General features: G+C 36.3%; 1 long non-coding RNA gene across 3 annotated transcripts in view; it reads left to right on the top strand.

Moving 5' to 3' along the window:
• LOC122240397 overlaps positions 1-16,058 on the top strand; it is a 62,244-nt gene that overhangs the window by 14,210 nt on the left and 31,976 nt on the right. For all 3 annotated transcript variants that reach the window (XR_006220080.1, XR_006220079.1, XR_006220078.1), the window contains exon 3: positions 1,071-1,163. This is a non-coding gene — a long non-coding RNA (uncharacterized LOC122240397). The remainder of the gene's footprint in view (positions 1-1,070; positions 1,164-16,058) is intronic.

The raw sequence follows: 16,058 nt of genomic DNA on the forward strand, positions 1-16,058 counted from the left end.
AAGGGGCAGATAATGAAAGTTTGTGAAAGAGATGCTCAGAGAATTAGAATTTATTCCAAGAGCAATGGAAAATCACTAAAAGGTTTTTATGCAATGGTGTAAATTTTCTGATTTAGAAAGAAAATAAGAACACAGGACATTTCTATCACTGCCATAACAAACTCTACTGCTTTTTTGAATCCACCTCCTGTTCCCCATGAAGGCAGATCCACTTCTTGCAATATGGTGAACTAGAAATTCTAAAAACCCTCACACTACAAAACCTCTAAGTAACACATTAAGTAAATATAAGAAACATTTTTTGAAACACAGAGTATGTCTGAAGAAAGTAACAGCATTTCAAGGAAATGTGGAAAAAAAAAGTGAAGACTAATTCAAAAGTGTAGAGTAAACTAAAATCCAAACTGGAAACACCAAGTTGCTGGTGGAGTGGAGTGGGTGGAGTGTAATGCTGCTTATACCGAGAGCCTTATGGATTACCTGCCTTGAGCCCTTACCCTTCCCACATAAAACTAGAATCCTCAAAGGGAGCACCTTCATATGAAACAGTAAACTATAAAAATTCACCCATTTCCCACCAGAGTAAAATGTAAAGATGGGATATCTATTCTGCTCTGGCTCTACAATAGAGAGGAAAACAAATTTTTGCCAATAATTTATAACTACAGGCCTGACTTCAGCCAAGTTTAGTGTTTGAATTCCCATTGGTTGCTGGGTCTAAATCTTTAAAGTTTAAAAATTAGTATAAAATGTTGGGATGCTTGGGTAGCTCAGTTGGTTGAGCGTCTGATTCTTCTGACTCTTGATTTCAGCTCAGGTCATGGTCTCACAGTTTGTGAGATGGAGGCCGAGTCAGGCTCCATGCTATCAGATTGGGATTCTCTCTACTCCCTCTCTCTCTGCCCCTCCCCCACTCGTGTAAACTCTCTCTCAAAATAAATGAATTTAGAAAAAAAGAAATTTATATAAAATGTTGCCACATTGCCTGGAGGCTGCTTAATCTCTAAGATTCTTGGTAGAACTAAATATAAAATCATTCCTAATGGATACACCTTAAATCTCCTTTACAGAAGATTGTCTACTGAGGATGAGTAATTGAAAATAGAAAACACAGAAGGAAACCACCACTGAGAGCAAGAATCAGCAGATACTATAAACAGCAGGTAAGAAACCTAAGACTTCAGATACAAAACAATCTCATATAAAAATTGAGAGGGTTAGAAACACTGAATTTTTAAAAAATCAGAAAAATTCAGACAGATTTGGAAAAGGATTAAATACAATTTCTAGAAATTAAATATGTAATAGAGAATAAAAACAGAAAACTAAATGAAGCTGAAAGCATGATTAGTAAATTGTTAGATAGTTAAAAGACTACCAAGAAAGCAATAAACATAGACAAGAATAATGATTAATATAGAGGAAATAAAATCAAGATGACACAAAAAATATTTGATAATAACATGGAAAATATGCTGAGAGTTATTAAAGAGAAAATATTCTAGGTAAGTTATATCATTTGAGAAGAAAGCAAAAATTCTGATTTCTTTAAACTTTGTTAAATATATATGTCAAAATTTTAAGGGCAACACTTACAGGAAAAGAGATAATCTCCCTTAAATGGAAATACATAATTTCCAAATGAATAGAGAGACTAAAAATCAAAATAAATTTTAGCAATCCAATAAAATGCATAAGAAGGAAAATGTAAGCATAGGAAAAAATGGCATAAAATCCAAAAATGGAAATAAAAATTAACAATAATTACAATAAACACAAATGTAATTTTTAAATACCTAAAACATATGGACCCCAAACAATTACAAACAAAAGGATAGAAAAAAGACTGCAAATACTATCAAATGCTAATAGCAAATGCTAATCAAAAGAAAGCTGGTATAAGACAAAATAGAATTTATGGACCAAGACAAATGTATAAAAGTATTGTTATGCAAAAAAGAGTGAATGAATAATAAAAGGAAAGATTTACCAGGAAGACATTATAATTATAAATTAAACATGTATACACCTAATAACATAACTTTAGATCATTCTAATTATCACAAAGAACTTATAAACTAGGTGCTAATATTATGCACATTCTACACACACAGAGAAACTTGGACACAAAGAAGTAAGTAATTTGTCCAGATTCACACATCTAGTACATGATAGAGCTGAGACATACCCATTTATACCACCGTCACTCAAGATTCAAAAGGTCATAAAAGTAGAGTTGAAATATAGAGCTGAAAACAGCCCTAGTTTATGACAAAAGGAACAAACTCTCTATTGATATTTTAAATGAAAAGTAGAAAATGAATATATGCTTCCTGGATATCCAGCTGCTAGCTGACCTGAGAGAATTAGTGAAGTCCTTCCTCTCTGTTTCTACAGCAATTATTGCCACTTCTCCTCTGGCACTTTAATGTTGCCTCATTTGATTAACCTTCTTAAATACATTATAAAATCTTTGAGTTCAAAAGTCATGGCTTAGAATTGTTCATTGCCTCCAGGGCACCATAGAGTATATACTATACATAAAGTATATATAAATCTTCCATCCAATGTCTGACAAGTTGCAGGTAGTCAATAAGTGCTAATTACCTGAACACTTCACAATGGGGAGGTAAGAATGAGTAGAGGAGTCAGGCAAACAAGTTTAAATATCACCGCTGCTACTTCTTAGCTATTGACCAAAGTCAATTTTCTTGATTTCTCTGAGATGTGATTATCCCATCAGTTACCAGCCATACAATAATACCCACCTTAATGCTATATGCATTAAGTGACAATAGTGCATGAATAAATACTGGTACATAGTAGGTGCTCAATAACATTCATTATGCTTTCCTTCTATTAGATGACTGATTTTATATGGTCTTGATCCTAGAGTTTTATATTTGTCTGGGTTCTCCAGAGAAACAGAACCAGTGGAGGTTAAGAAGTGCCCAGATCTGCCCTATGTAAATTGGAGATGTAGGAAGGCCACCATTGTAGTTCAAAGGCTGAGAGCCAAAGTAGATTATGATTCCAGGCCTGAGGCCTGAGAACCAGGAGCACAAAGGACAAGAGAAGATTGATGTCCCAGCTAAGTGGCCAGGCAGAGAAAGACTAAATTCATCCTTCCTCTGTCTCTCTTTTTACTCAATTCAGGCCGTTGGTGGATTGGATGATGCCCACCCACACTGGGATGGGTCATCTGCTTTATTTAATTCACCAATTCAAACACTAATCTCTACCAGAAACACCCTCACAGACATACCCAGAAATATTTAAACAGTTATCTGGGGCATTCTGTGGCCCAGTCATGTTGACATATAAAATTAACCATCACAAGTTTATTACAGACATCGGAGCCAGAGTCAACACAAGTATTGCTCTTAAATTTTTTACAGTACACAATGTAAAACATAGATCACACCAATAGTACAGTCTCAGAACATCAGGAGCAGTTCATTAACACCAAAACAATTTTCTGAAACACAATTTTAATGGATAGGATCTAAATTCAGAATGGATAAAAATAGCTACTGTGGCCACTACTTTTTAGCAAATTGAAACTACTTAGACAATAATAATCAACTCAGACAGAAAACAAGTACTTCAAAAGTTTTTAGAGGAATAAGATACTAGAAACTGATTCTAAAGGTGTAGTATAATGCAGCCAGATGAAAAGTGCAGTCTTAAAAATACTCCCTTGTGTGATAAAATTAAGAATAGGGAGTTTTCTCTGTGTGGATATATTTTAATTAGGTTTATTAGGCAGACAGTGAATATAAAAGTTGGGTTGTCCAGGCTACAAATTCTACAAGATTAACCTACTTGAATAAGAAGGAAAAAAAATGTGCATTTTTTTTTCAATCTGGATTCTTCCAGGTTGGACCTCCCACAGAAAAATCACATATTTTATTCTGAAAGAGTAAACTGCCCTTGTAATGAAAGAATGGGATCTTCAGGCACTTCTGACCTCTGTACCTTTAGTCAGACCCAAAACCTAAAACCTAAACCATGATAGATTATAAACTCCAAGGAAAAAGAGAATTTAAGCTATTTTAGAAAATTTCTTCACACTAATGTTCATGTCTAATACACCTTTACTTTCAGCACCTGGCATCGTATGGAGTAGGATTGTTGCTTCAATACATTAGCAAATGAACCTAAAATAGAAGCTAAAAATAAATTTCGATACTCACACCATTTTAAATTCAAGTCACTAATATAACATTTGTATCAGCTATATTTTGAATGAATGAATGAATAAAATTCAAATGAATAAATAAAAACTCATGTTTCAACAAAGGACAAAGATATTTGAACCAATCATGTCGGTCAATTTATCAAGCTATGTAAACATTTCTTTTTGGCATAAATAATTCTGCTTTTCCTTGATTGATCACAGATTTAAAATTTCCCTCTTTATTACTTTTTTTTTTAAGTAGGCTCCATCCCCAGCGTGGAGCCCAAGATGGGGCTTGAACTCACAACCCTGAGATCAAGACCTTAGCTGAGATCAAGAGTCAACTGTTTAACCAACTGAGCCACCCAGCCACCCCAATTTTCCCTCTTCAAATATACTTCCACCAAAGTATAAGAGGGTAATATTCATCTATGGAAACTTAGCTCAACGGTACTTGAAAAACTCTCTCCTATCACCCAATAACAAGTCATTTTGCTGTTCACAACTTGCAGAGGTTGCTATGCAACTATAATGAGAGAAAGAGAAATTTCAAGACACAGAATATATAGCACATGAATTAAGGTGTTAGAATAAAATTAGTTGAATGTGTACATGTATGTGTAGGCAAATACTGTATAAATTATCAGACTGTAATAAGCTGAAAGGATAGTATTTCTGTGAGAAAAAAAAAAGCCAGAAGAAGCAGATTTTCCAGTTAGAAGCTTACAAAGTTCTTTCAGTTAATTAGGCCTATCATTTAATTTGATCACTAAACTGCAGCCTAGGCATAAGGCACAAAGAAAAGAACAGTGGGTGGACAGTTAGCAACTAAATTGGGCAGGCAGCACACACCAGTACAACTCTCTTTTTTTCCTTCCTCTATTTTGGGGAGGAAGAATATAAGAATATATAGAATGAGAGCTTTGTGCTAAATCGCGTGTGACAGTCATCATAACAGGATGGAACACATGGTGTTCAGAACCTCACACTTTAGTAAGAATGCAAGCAAAAACGAAAGATACACTAGAAATATATGTAAACACAGCCTATGTGATCCATAAAGGCAAAAGCATGACACAGAGGTGTTCCCACAGAGGTTTTTCTCTTCTACTAAAATAGTTTCAACTTCCAACAAGCTTTCTCCCAAAAAATCCCAAAGCTTTATGTGCTAAAAAGATGTTTTTAAGTCTTTCTCACTAGGGAAGTAGTAGCGTAAATGAAGCTGTGTCTCTGAAATCTGCTCAGGCAATTGCACTGCCTTTGTCAATGCCCTTCTGCTAAAGACCACCAGAGACACTCCTGTAGTTGAACCAGAAGGGTTCATTACTCACGGAAGCAAGGGAGAAGATGCATGGGGACTGTGGGCCATCTCAGTAATCGATGTTAGGAAGAATCTCTTGGAGGATTTTGGCTTTGGCTGGGTGCTTTTGAGGAGAGTCAAAGAGTCTCTAGATGATATAAGAAAGCAGGGACAATTCTGTGGGTGGGTATCTCAATAAATCTTTTCATTATGGACAGGCCTGAGTGAGGCTTAAACTGTCATTGGTGATGAAGTAGTAGTTTCTCATGTCAGCCAGGAGAAAGGGGGATGTTTGCTATTTTGTGGATGACACAGTAACCTTATTTTGCACGTGCTTAAGAAGTTATGATATGGTCCTGTGCTGTCTTGCTCTGTCATGGTCTCAGAATGGCCCTTGTCTTGTGTTGGTGTTTGATGAGATTGTTTATGCCCAACAGAACAACCATTGGGTGTTAAGTACCAGGCCAGCTTCAAATAACCCTGAAGCCCAGAGCTTTGTCAGACAGTTCCCCATGGTCAAGAGCTGCTTTTTACTTTCGCGTTTCTGGTTGTTTTCAGAATAATAAACCCTTCACTTAACTGTGAAGTTAAAATGGACACAGCAGACTGGGCGTGAGATCTGTACCATGTTGGATTTACTACAGGAGCCAAATGGTTTACTGCCACAGACTGCATAATCTTTTTTAGTTCACATTGTCATGGACCTGTTTTCTCTGGAAATCAGCACTGTCTTGTGTCAGTTCAGTAGCTAGGCTGCCCATAAATATAAGTGACAAACACATCCATACTGATGAAATTACTACAACAGTTGACATTTATGTAGTCCTTATTTGCCAAAGAGCTTTATATCATCTTGTCAGTTATTCCTCATAGAAAGAAGACTATAGGTGATCTAAAGAGATCAGATGGCTTTCTGAAAAGCATAGACTAGTGGAACCAAAACATGAAGTCATCTTCTGAACTGAGGATCCATTCTGAAAGTGTTCACCCTTAAATTGGTACAAACTAACCTTTAACAGCATGATGTCTGAGAGAGCAGCTCTGAGACCAGGCCACCTCCATTTATTCTCTACTTTGCCATTTTCTGCCTTTGTGACTTTGAGAAAGTTGTTTTACCTCTCTGTAACTCAATTTTCACATCTGTAAAATACAATATTTCATAGTAGCTAGCTCATAGGCTTGTTGCACAGATTAAACAACTCAGTACATAAAAAGAGTTCAGGACAGTGCAGACTCCTCTTTACCATTTATCAAATGTTAGTTACTCATATGGGCTGAATTGGACATCTCTCTCAAATTCCTATGTTGAAGCTTTAACTCTCAATACCTCAGAATGTTACTGTATTAAAGATAGGACCATTAAACAGTTAGTCAAGTTAAAATGGGGCTGTTAAGGTGGACCTTAGTCCAATCTGAACTATAAGAAGAGGAAATTTGGGGGGCGCCTTGGTGGCTCAGTCAGTTAAGCATCCGAGTTCAGCTCAGGTCATGATCTTGTGGTTCATGGGTTTAAGCCCTGCATTGGGCTCTGTGTTAACAGCTTGGAACCTGGGAGCCTGCTTTAGATCCTATGTCTTCCTCTCTCTCTGCCCCTGCCCTGCTCATACTTTTTCTCTCTCTTTCAATAATAAATAAGCATTCCAAAACTTAAAAAAAAAAGAGGAAATTTGGGCACACAGAAAAACCCCAGGTATGCATGTCCTCAGAGAAAAGATCATGTGAGGATATAGTGAAAAGGAGGCCACCTGCATGCCAATGAGAGAGGCCTGAGAAGAAACCAAACCTGCTGACACCCTGACCTTGGACTTCAAACCTCCAGAACTTGAGAAAACAGATTTGTGTTGTTTAAACCACTCACCCTGTGCTATTTTGTTATGACAGCACTAGCAAACTAATGCCAACACATTTATAAATGTTAGCCATTACTTGGGGCTGAACAATCTCAAAAATTTCAGTTGCTATTTCTTAGAATCTGTATGTAAAGATATCGATGAGAACATAAAATAAGTTTTCCATTAAAAAAATTTTTTTAACATTTATTTATTTTTGAGAGACAGAGAGAGATAGAGCACAAGTGTAGGAGGAGCAGAGAGAGGGAGACAGAATCTGAAGCAGGCTTCAGACTCTGAGCTGTCAGCACAGAGCCTGATGTGGGGCTTGAACCCACAAATTGTGAGGTCATGATCCGAGCCAAAGTCAGGCACTTAACTGACTGAGCCACCCAGGCCCCCTCTTTTTATTCTTTAAATTTTTAATTTTTCCATTTTTTAAAATAGTTGACATCTCTTAAATTTTTTTAACTGTTGATATTTTTAGAGCTTCTCATACATACCTTTCTGTCCTCACTGTGCCAACTTATAGAATACTGTATATCAAAGTATACATTGATTACTTCATACATTCTAGTTAGTATGTGATAAAATCCACATAGGGATAATATAGGAAGATCAGTCAAAGAGGGACAGGAGGATGATAAAGCCATAAATAAGTCTGTAACGAAGCTAGCAATGAGAGCCAAACCATGACGAGTCACCAGGAAGAGATTCCTTCTGTTTGTGCTTTAATTTGGAAACTAGCAGGACCCAGTAAAGAGACTGTTAGTATCAAAAGAGCCTGTGCTAAAGCAAGACCTCCAACCACCATAGCCACGTAATTTAAGACTCTCCAGAAAAGTCTAAAGACCAAGCAGACATAGGGGCACCTGTGTGGCTCAGTGGGTTAAGCATGTGACTTCAACTCAGGTCATGATCTCACAGCTCGTGAGTTTTAGCCCCACATTGGGCTCTGTGCTGACAGCTCGGAGGCTGGAGCCTGCTTCAGATTCTGTCTCCCTTTCTCTCTCTGACCCTCCCCTGCTCATGCTCTGTCTCTCTCTCAAAAATCGATAAACATTAAAAAAAAAAAAAAGAAAAAAGATCAAGTGGACATAAGATATCCACTCTGGACAGGGCACCTGGGTGGCTCACTTGGTAAAGTACCTGACTTTAGCTCAGGTCATGATTTCACAGTTCAAGATTTCGAGCCCCACATCAGGTTCTGTGCCAATAGCAGGGAGTCTGCTTGGGATTCTTTTTCCCTCTCTCTCTGCCCCTCACCCACTTGCTCTCTATCTCTTTCTCAAAATAAATAAAAATAAACTTAAAAATAATTAAATAAAATAAACAGGCATCAAGTTAATAATTTTCCATTTTCATCAGACTCTATGTAAATCATCAGAGACAGAAAAAATAAAACAAAGAAAGGAAACCATGGAATACTTTGGATTTTTTTAATCACAAAAGAAAGGGTAACCCACAACACACAAGGAAACTGATCAAGTTGAGTTAAATGTCTCTTACGAAATTGCAGCACATACATGCCTGGCAAGACACCAACCCCACCCCTACTTATGGTAATAGCAATATAATAAGAAAAAGCACAAGTAAATAGAGCAAGCATTAATTAGAGGTAGAGTCACATATTCTGTACAGGATAAAAGAACTGGAGAGGAGTGTGAGAAAGATTGTATCACCAAGACAGATGCCATTATAGGGAAGAATATGTGTAAATGAGCGAACTTGAACTTACAAATTTGAAAAAGCATCCGGATTTACTCCTTCTCTCACTGAATCTAGTCAAATCGATGTATATTATTTAGGCTAGGCTGCTGTAATAAAGATAATTAACAATAATTGAATAGCTTAAAGAAGACGGAAATTTCTTTCTTTCTTATCTGATAGCCTGAAGTGAGCAGTCTAGGTCAAAGTGTTGCCCTGCTCCGTGCAGTCATTCAAAAACCCAGGTTCCTTCCTTCATGTTTCTCCACCATCCCACAATGCCTTGTCTTTATGATATAATTAAAATCAGGTCACTGACATTGTAAGACTGCATCAGGCTAACAAGCATAAGACAGCATGGTGGCACATACCCAGTTCCAGAGGTGGCACACATCTCCTGCATTCATACATGTTTAAAAAAATTTAGTCACATGACCACACCTAATTTGGCAACAGACCTAGCTGAGGGACAGGAGAAGTCTTAGAGGTGGAGAATGGAGTCTGCCTCAATATCAAGACAACAAAAGCATGCAAAACTAACTAAAAAGAAATAAAAATGAGAATTAAAGATGTATATCTACGTAACTTTGATTTTTAAAAAACTTCTGTCAGTGCTTCTTTTCTCACTGAATAATAGAGGGTATACTATAAAAATGTCTACTACTAGCTAATTCATACAAAAATTCTCAGAATTTCCCTAAGAACAATATAGAGCATATTCAATTCTTTAGGGGAAAATGTATAATAAAGTGTAAATCATCACCACATGTTTGGAATACGTAATTGAAACAAATTTTGTGATTATCTTTTCTAATCATGTAAAATGTAATTTAAAATCTGTTTTACACAGTTCCAAATCACTTAAATCATGTTATCATTTTATATATTGCAAAAGCAGGAATCCAAAACAAAACTTTTCATTTAGTAAAGTCAGCTGAAGATTATATATTTTTGTGGTTACCTAGGTAATAGTTACCATAGCTCTGGAATGTATAATCAGTTTAACATCATATTCATCATTGGTTCTACATTATAGCTTCAGATCACTATTTTAAATACAGTCATCAGTAAATGTCTTTGAATTATTTATCTATCAATAACAAATACACCTTTCTATTCCATCACTGCCAATATTTCAAGTGCCCATTTAAAAACTGTTCTTCCTTCCCTATTCCCCACAAAATCAAGAACATCAAAAAATTTCTTAATTGTATATATGCATTTGTATTGATCCTAAAGATATTAGCAGTAAACAACTGAATTTCTATAAAAAAGAAATGTCTGCACTGTCAGCACAGAGCCCAATGTGGTTCTCAAACTCACTAACCATGAGGAGGAACCAAGATGGCAGAACAGCATGGAAGTCTTTTGTGTGTCTCACATCCATGAAATACAGCCAGACCAACACTAAACCATCCTACACACCTAGAAAACTGATTGGAGGATTAACACAACAATCTGTACAACCTGAGCCATAGAATTCAACAGGTACATGGCGCAGAGAGGAGAACCTGGAGAGCAGGAAAGGAGGTGCTTTTGTGAGCAGAGAGAGAATGGAGACTGGTGGGGGGGGAGAATACGGGAAAAGCACCCCTGCCCAAAAGCAGCTGGAGAGAAAATGGAAAATTGGAAACAGCTGCAGGGGCTAAACTAAAAAGGGAGAAAGGAGAAAGGAGAGGGTTTAAATTCCATTAAGACTGTAAACAAGGGGAGCACAAAGGCTGCAACTCTGCAGCTCCATACCTGTTGGTGCTCTAGTGGGAAGGGCGAATCCCCAGGAACAGAGCGGGGCCCGGGAGGTTCTCAGGCCACACGGGGAAAAGCAGTTCCACTGCTGGAAGGACATTTGATAGAGACTGTTAAGCCACCTGGTCCCAGCAGACCCCAGAAAACGGCCACATTAGCTATTGCCAGAACAAGGTCATTAAGGGTGAAGGCTGGTGCCAGATGTGTGTTGTGATTTTCCATAATCCCTGAAACGCTGCTGCAACACTATCTCGCGAACTTTTTCTGAGGCGGGCTGGCACCTGGCTGTAGTCTTGGGGCACCGACAGCAGCAGGGTCCAGCGGGCATTCCTGGGTGCAGCCGACATTCGGCCATTGCTCATTCGGCCATTGCTCAGTGAGACCCTCCCGCAGAGGGGTGGAACGGGTCAAAGCCGAGGTCCTTCAGAAGTAAGGGGCCAGGGAAAACAGCTGCATCTGAGACAAAATTCAGGAGAGAGGTCCTATCTGGGGCCTGGTCACAGACAGTGAAAAAGTGGGGCGTGGACGAAAGCTGAAAACAAAGGACGGATGCGCGATTGCTGATCCGGGAGAACAGACTGGGTAACTGAGTGATGCCATTTTCACCGCTCCCGTGCATGCACATACACACCTAGGAGCACCACAACATTCCACCCCAGTAGGCTAGCAACACCATCTAGTGGAGAACGAAGCCATTATGCTGAGACCTGCCCAACTGGGCCACCCTTGCTCTTTAAGAACACAAGTCTCACTGCCTACTTAGTTTATGGACTATAAACTGTTACATATTCTGACTTTTAGGGGAAAACAAAGTAATTTCAATCCTAATTCAATCTGTTAGCAGGTCCATCTATTCAATTTTTCTTTGTTTTTTTTTTTTTCTCTTTTACACTTTTCTTTTTCTTGAATACAGAAAGAGAAAAAAATCATTTTTATTTTCAATTTTTATTAAAAATATTTTTCTTTAATTTTATTACTATATTTTTTACTTTGTGTAAATTTCTTCAAATTCTATTTTACTGCCATCATTTTATTTTAGTCTACTTCAGTGTATTCACATTTTCAAATTTTCAAACCATTTCCTTTTTTTTCTTTCTTTTTTTCTCTTTTTCATTTCTTTTCCTATTCTTGAATGCAGAAAGAGAAAAACTTCATTTTTACTTGCAATATCTTTAAAGATATTTTTCTTTAATTGTTTTTACTATATTTTTGGCATTTCTGTAAATTTTTTCAAATTCTATTTTACTTCCATCATTTTATTTTAGTCTACTACAGTGTAGTCACTTTTTCAAATTTCCAAATGATTTCCTTTTTTTCCCTTTTTTCTTTTTTCTCTTTTTGTCTCTTTTTTTAGTACAGAAAAAGAAAAATTCTTTTTTTAAATTTTTATGAAAAATATTTTTCTTTATTTTTTCTACTATATTCTTTTTTTTTTAATTTTTTTTTAACATTTATTTATTTTTGAGACAGAGAGAGACAGAGCATGAACGGGGGAGGGGCAGAGAGAGAGGGAGACACAGAATCGGAAGCAGGCTCCAGGCTCTGGGCTATCAGCCCAGAGCCTGGCGCAGGGCTCGAACTCACGGACTGCAAGATCGTGACCTGAGCTAAAGTTGGACGCTCAACTGACTGAGCCACCCAGGCGCCCCTCTACTATATTCTTTACCTTTGTGCATATTTTTTCAAATTCCATTTTACTTCCATCATCTCATTTTAGTCTACTTCAGTGTATTCCTTTTTTCAAATTCTCAAGCGATTTCCTTCTTTTTCTTTTTTTCTATTTTTCATTTCTTTTCATTTTCTTGAATGCAGAAAGAAAAAACTTCATTTTTACTTTCAATATCTATTAAAAATATTTTTATTTAATTGTTTTTACTATATTTTTTGCTTTTATGTAATTTTTCTCAAATTGCATTTTATTTCCATCATTTTATTTTAGTATATTACAGTGTATTCACTTTTTCAAATTTTCAAACGATTTCCTTTTTTTCTTTTTTCTCTTTTTTCTCTTCTTTGTTTCTTTTTTTCTTCAATACAGAAAAAATTCATTTTCATTTTTAATTTTTATTAAAAATATTTTTCTTTAATTTTTTCTACTATATTCTTTACTTTTGTGTATATTTTTCAAATTCTATTTTACTCCCATCATCTCATTTTAGTCTACTTCAATGTATTCATTTTTTCAAGTTCGTAAACAATTTCCTTTTTTTCCTTTCCCCCCTTTATTCTCTAACCTGTCAAACTACTTTCAACACCCAGACCAAAACACACCTAGTATCTAGCACCATTTATTCGATTTGTATGTGTGTGTGTTTAATTTTTTAATTTTAATATTTTTTTAATTTTATTTTTTTAATTTAAATTTTTTTTTAGTTTTAATTTTTCTACCTCATTAATTCCTTTTCCCCCTTCAAAAACAAAACAAAGGAATTTACCCCAAGAGAAAGAGCATGAAGAAATGACAGTCAGGGATTTAACCAACACAGATAAAAGCAAGATGTCTGAACCAAAATTTAGAATCATGATAATAAGAATACTACCTGGAGTTGAAAATAGATTAGAATTCCTTTCTTCAGAGACAAAAGAAGTAAAAAATAGAATGAAATTAAAAATGCTATAAGTGAGCTGCAATCACGGATGGATGCAGCAGCAGCAAGGATGGATGAGGCAGAACAGAGAATCAGCAATACAGAGGACAAACTTATAAAGAATAATGAAGCAGAAAAAAAGAGGGAGATGAAGGAAAAGAGCACAATTTAAGAATTAGAGAACTCAATGACTCATTAAAAAGGAACAACATCAGAATCATAGGGGTCCCAGAAGAGGAAGAGAGAGAAATAGGGGTAGAAGGGTTATGTGTGCAAATCATAGTGGAAAACTTTCCTAACCTGGGGAAAGACACAGACATCAAAATCAGTAAGCACAGAGGACCCCCATTATATTCAACAAAAACCGACCATCAACAAGGCATATCATAGTCAAATCCACAAAATACTCAGGCAAAGAGAGAATAATGAAAGCAGCAAAGGAAAAACAGTCCTTAACCTACAAGGGAAGACAGATCAGGTTCACAGCAGACCTATCCACAGAAACTTGGCAGGCCAGAAAGGAGTGGCAGAATATATTCAGTGTGCTGAATCAGAAAAATATGCAGCCAAGAATTCTTTATCCAGCAAGGCTGTCATTCAAAATAGAAGGAGAGATAAAAAGTTTCCAGACAAACAAAAATTAAAGGAATTTGTGACCCCTAAATAAGCTCTGCAAAATATTTTAAGGGGGACTCTCTGAGGGGAGAAAAGATGGGAAATATATATATATATATATATATATATATATATATATATATATATATAATCCCAAAAGCAACAAAGATTAGAAAGGACCAAAGAACACCACCAGAAACTCCAACTCTACAAGCATCATAATGGCAATAAATTCATATCTTTCAGTACTCACTCTAAACATCAATGGACTGACTCAATGCTCCAATCAAAAGACATAGGGTAACAGGATAGATAAGAAAACAAGATCCATCTACATACTGTTTATAAGAGACCCACTTTAGACCTAAAGACACCTTCATATTGAAAATAAGGGGATGGAGAACCATCTGTCCTGGTAATGGTCACCAAAAGAAAGCCAGAGTAGCCATACTTTTATCAGACTATCTAGATTTTAAAATAAATACTGTAACAAGCAATGAAGAAGGGCATTGTATCATAATTAAGGGGTCTATCCACCAAGAATACCTAACAATTGTAAACATTTATGTGCCAAATGTGGTGCACCCAAATATATAAATCAATTAATCACAAATATAAAGAAACTCATTGATAGTAACACCATAATAGTAGAGGACTTCAACACCCCACTCACAGCAATGGACACACCATCTAATCAAAAAATCAACAAGGAAACAATAGCTTTGAATGACACACTAGACCAGATGGATTTTACAGATATATTCAGAACATTTCATCCTAAAGGAGCAGAATATACATTCTTCTCCAATGCACATGGAACGTTCTCCAGAATAGACCATATACTGGGACACAAATCAGCCCTAAGTAAGTACAAAAAATCGAGGTCATACCATGCATATTTTCAGACCACAACTGTATGAAACTTGAAATGAACCACAAGAAAAAATTTGGAAAGGTAACAAATACTTGGAGACTGAAGAACATCCTACTAAAGAATGAATGGGCTAATCAAGAAATTAAAGAGGAAATTTAAAAGTACATGGAAGCCAATGAGAATGATCACACCAGAGCCATAAACCTCTGGGATGTAGCAAAGGTGGTCATAAGAGGAAAGTATATAGCAATCCAAGGCTTCCTAAAGAAGGAAGAAAGATCTCAGATACACAACCTAACCTTACACCTTAAGGAGCTGGAAAAACAACAGCAAATAAACCCAAAATCAGCAGAAGACAGGAATTAATAAAGACTAGAGCAGAAATTAATGCTATCAAAACCAAAAAAAAAAAAAAAAAAAGAGAGAGAGAGAGAGAGAGAGAGCAGAACAGATCAATGCAACCAGAAGCTGGTTCTTTGAAAGAATTAACAAATTTGATAAGCCACTAGCCAGTTTTATCAAAAAGAAAAAGGAAAGGACCCACATAAATAAAATAAGGAATGAAAGAGGAGAGATCACAACCAACACAGCAGAAATAAAAACAATAATAAGAGAATATTTTGAGCAATTATACACCAATAAAATGGGCAATCTAGAAGAAATGGACAAATTCCTACAAACATATACACTACCAAAACTGAAACAGGAAGAAATAGAAAATTTGAACAGACCCGTAACCAGTAAGGAAATCAAATTAGTAATCAAAAATCTGCCAAAAAACAAGAGTCCAGGGCCAGATGGCTTTCCAGGGGAATTCTACCAAACATTTAAGGTAGGGTTAACACCTATTTTCTTGAAGCTTTTCCAAAAAATAGAAATGGAAAGAAAACTTCTAAACTCTTTCTATGAAGCAAGCATTACCTTGATTCCAAAACCAGACAGAGACCCCACTAAAAAGGAGACCTATGGACCAATTTCCCTGGTGAACATGGATGCAAAAATCCTCAGCAAGGTATTAGCCAACCGGATCCAACAATACATTAAAAAAATTATTCGCCATGACCAAGTGGGATTTATACATGGGGTGCAGGGCTCGTTCAATATCCGCAAGGCAATTAACGTGATACATCACATCAGTAAAAGAAAGGACAAGAATAATATGATCCTCTCAATAGATGCAGAGAAAGCATTTGACAAAAGACAGCATCCTTTCTTGATA

Source organism: Panthera tigris, chromosome B4 (assembly GCF_018350195.1).
Source record: "Panthera tigris isolate Pti1 chromosome B4, P.tigris_Pti1_mat1.1, whole genome shotgun sequence".
NCBI classification, from domain to species: Eukaryota; Metazoa; Chordata; class Mammalia; order Carnivora; family Felidae; genus Panthera; species Panthera tigris.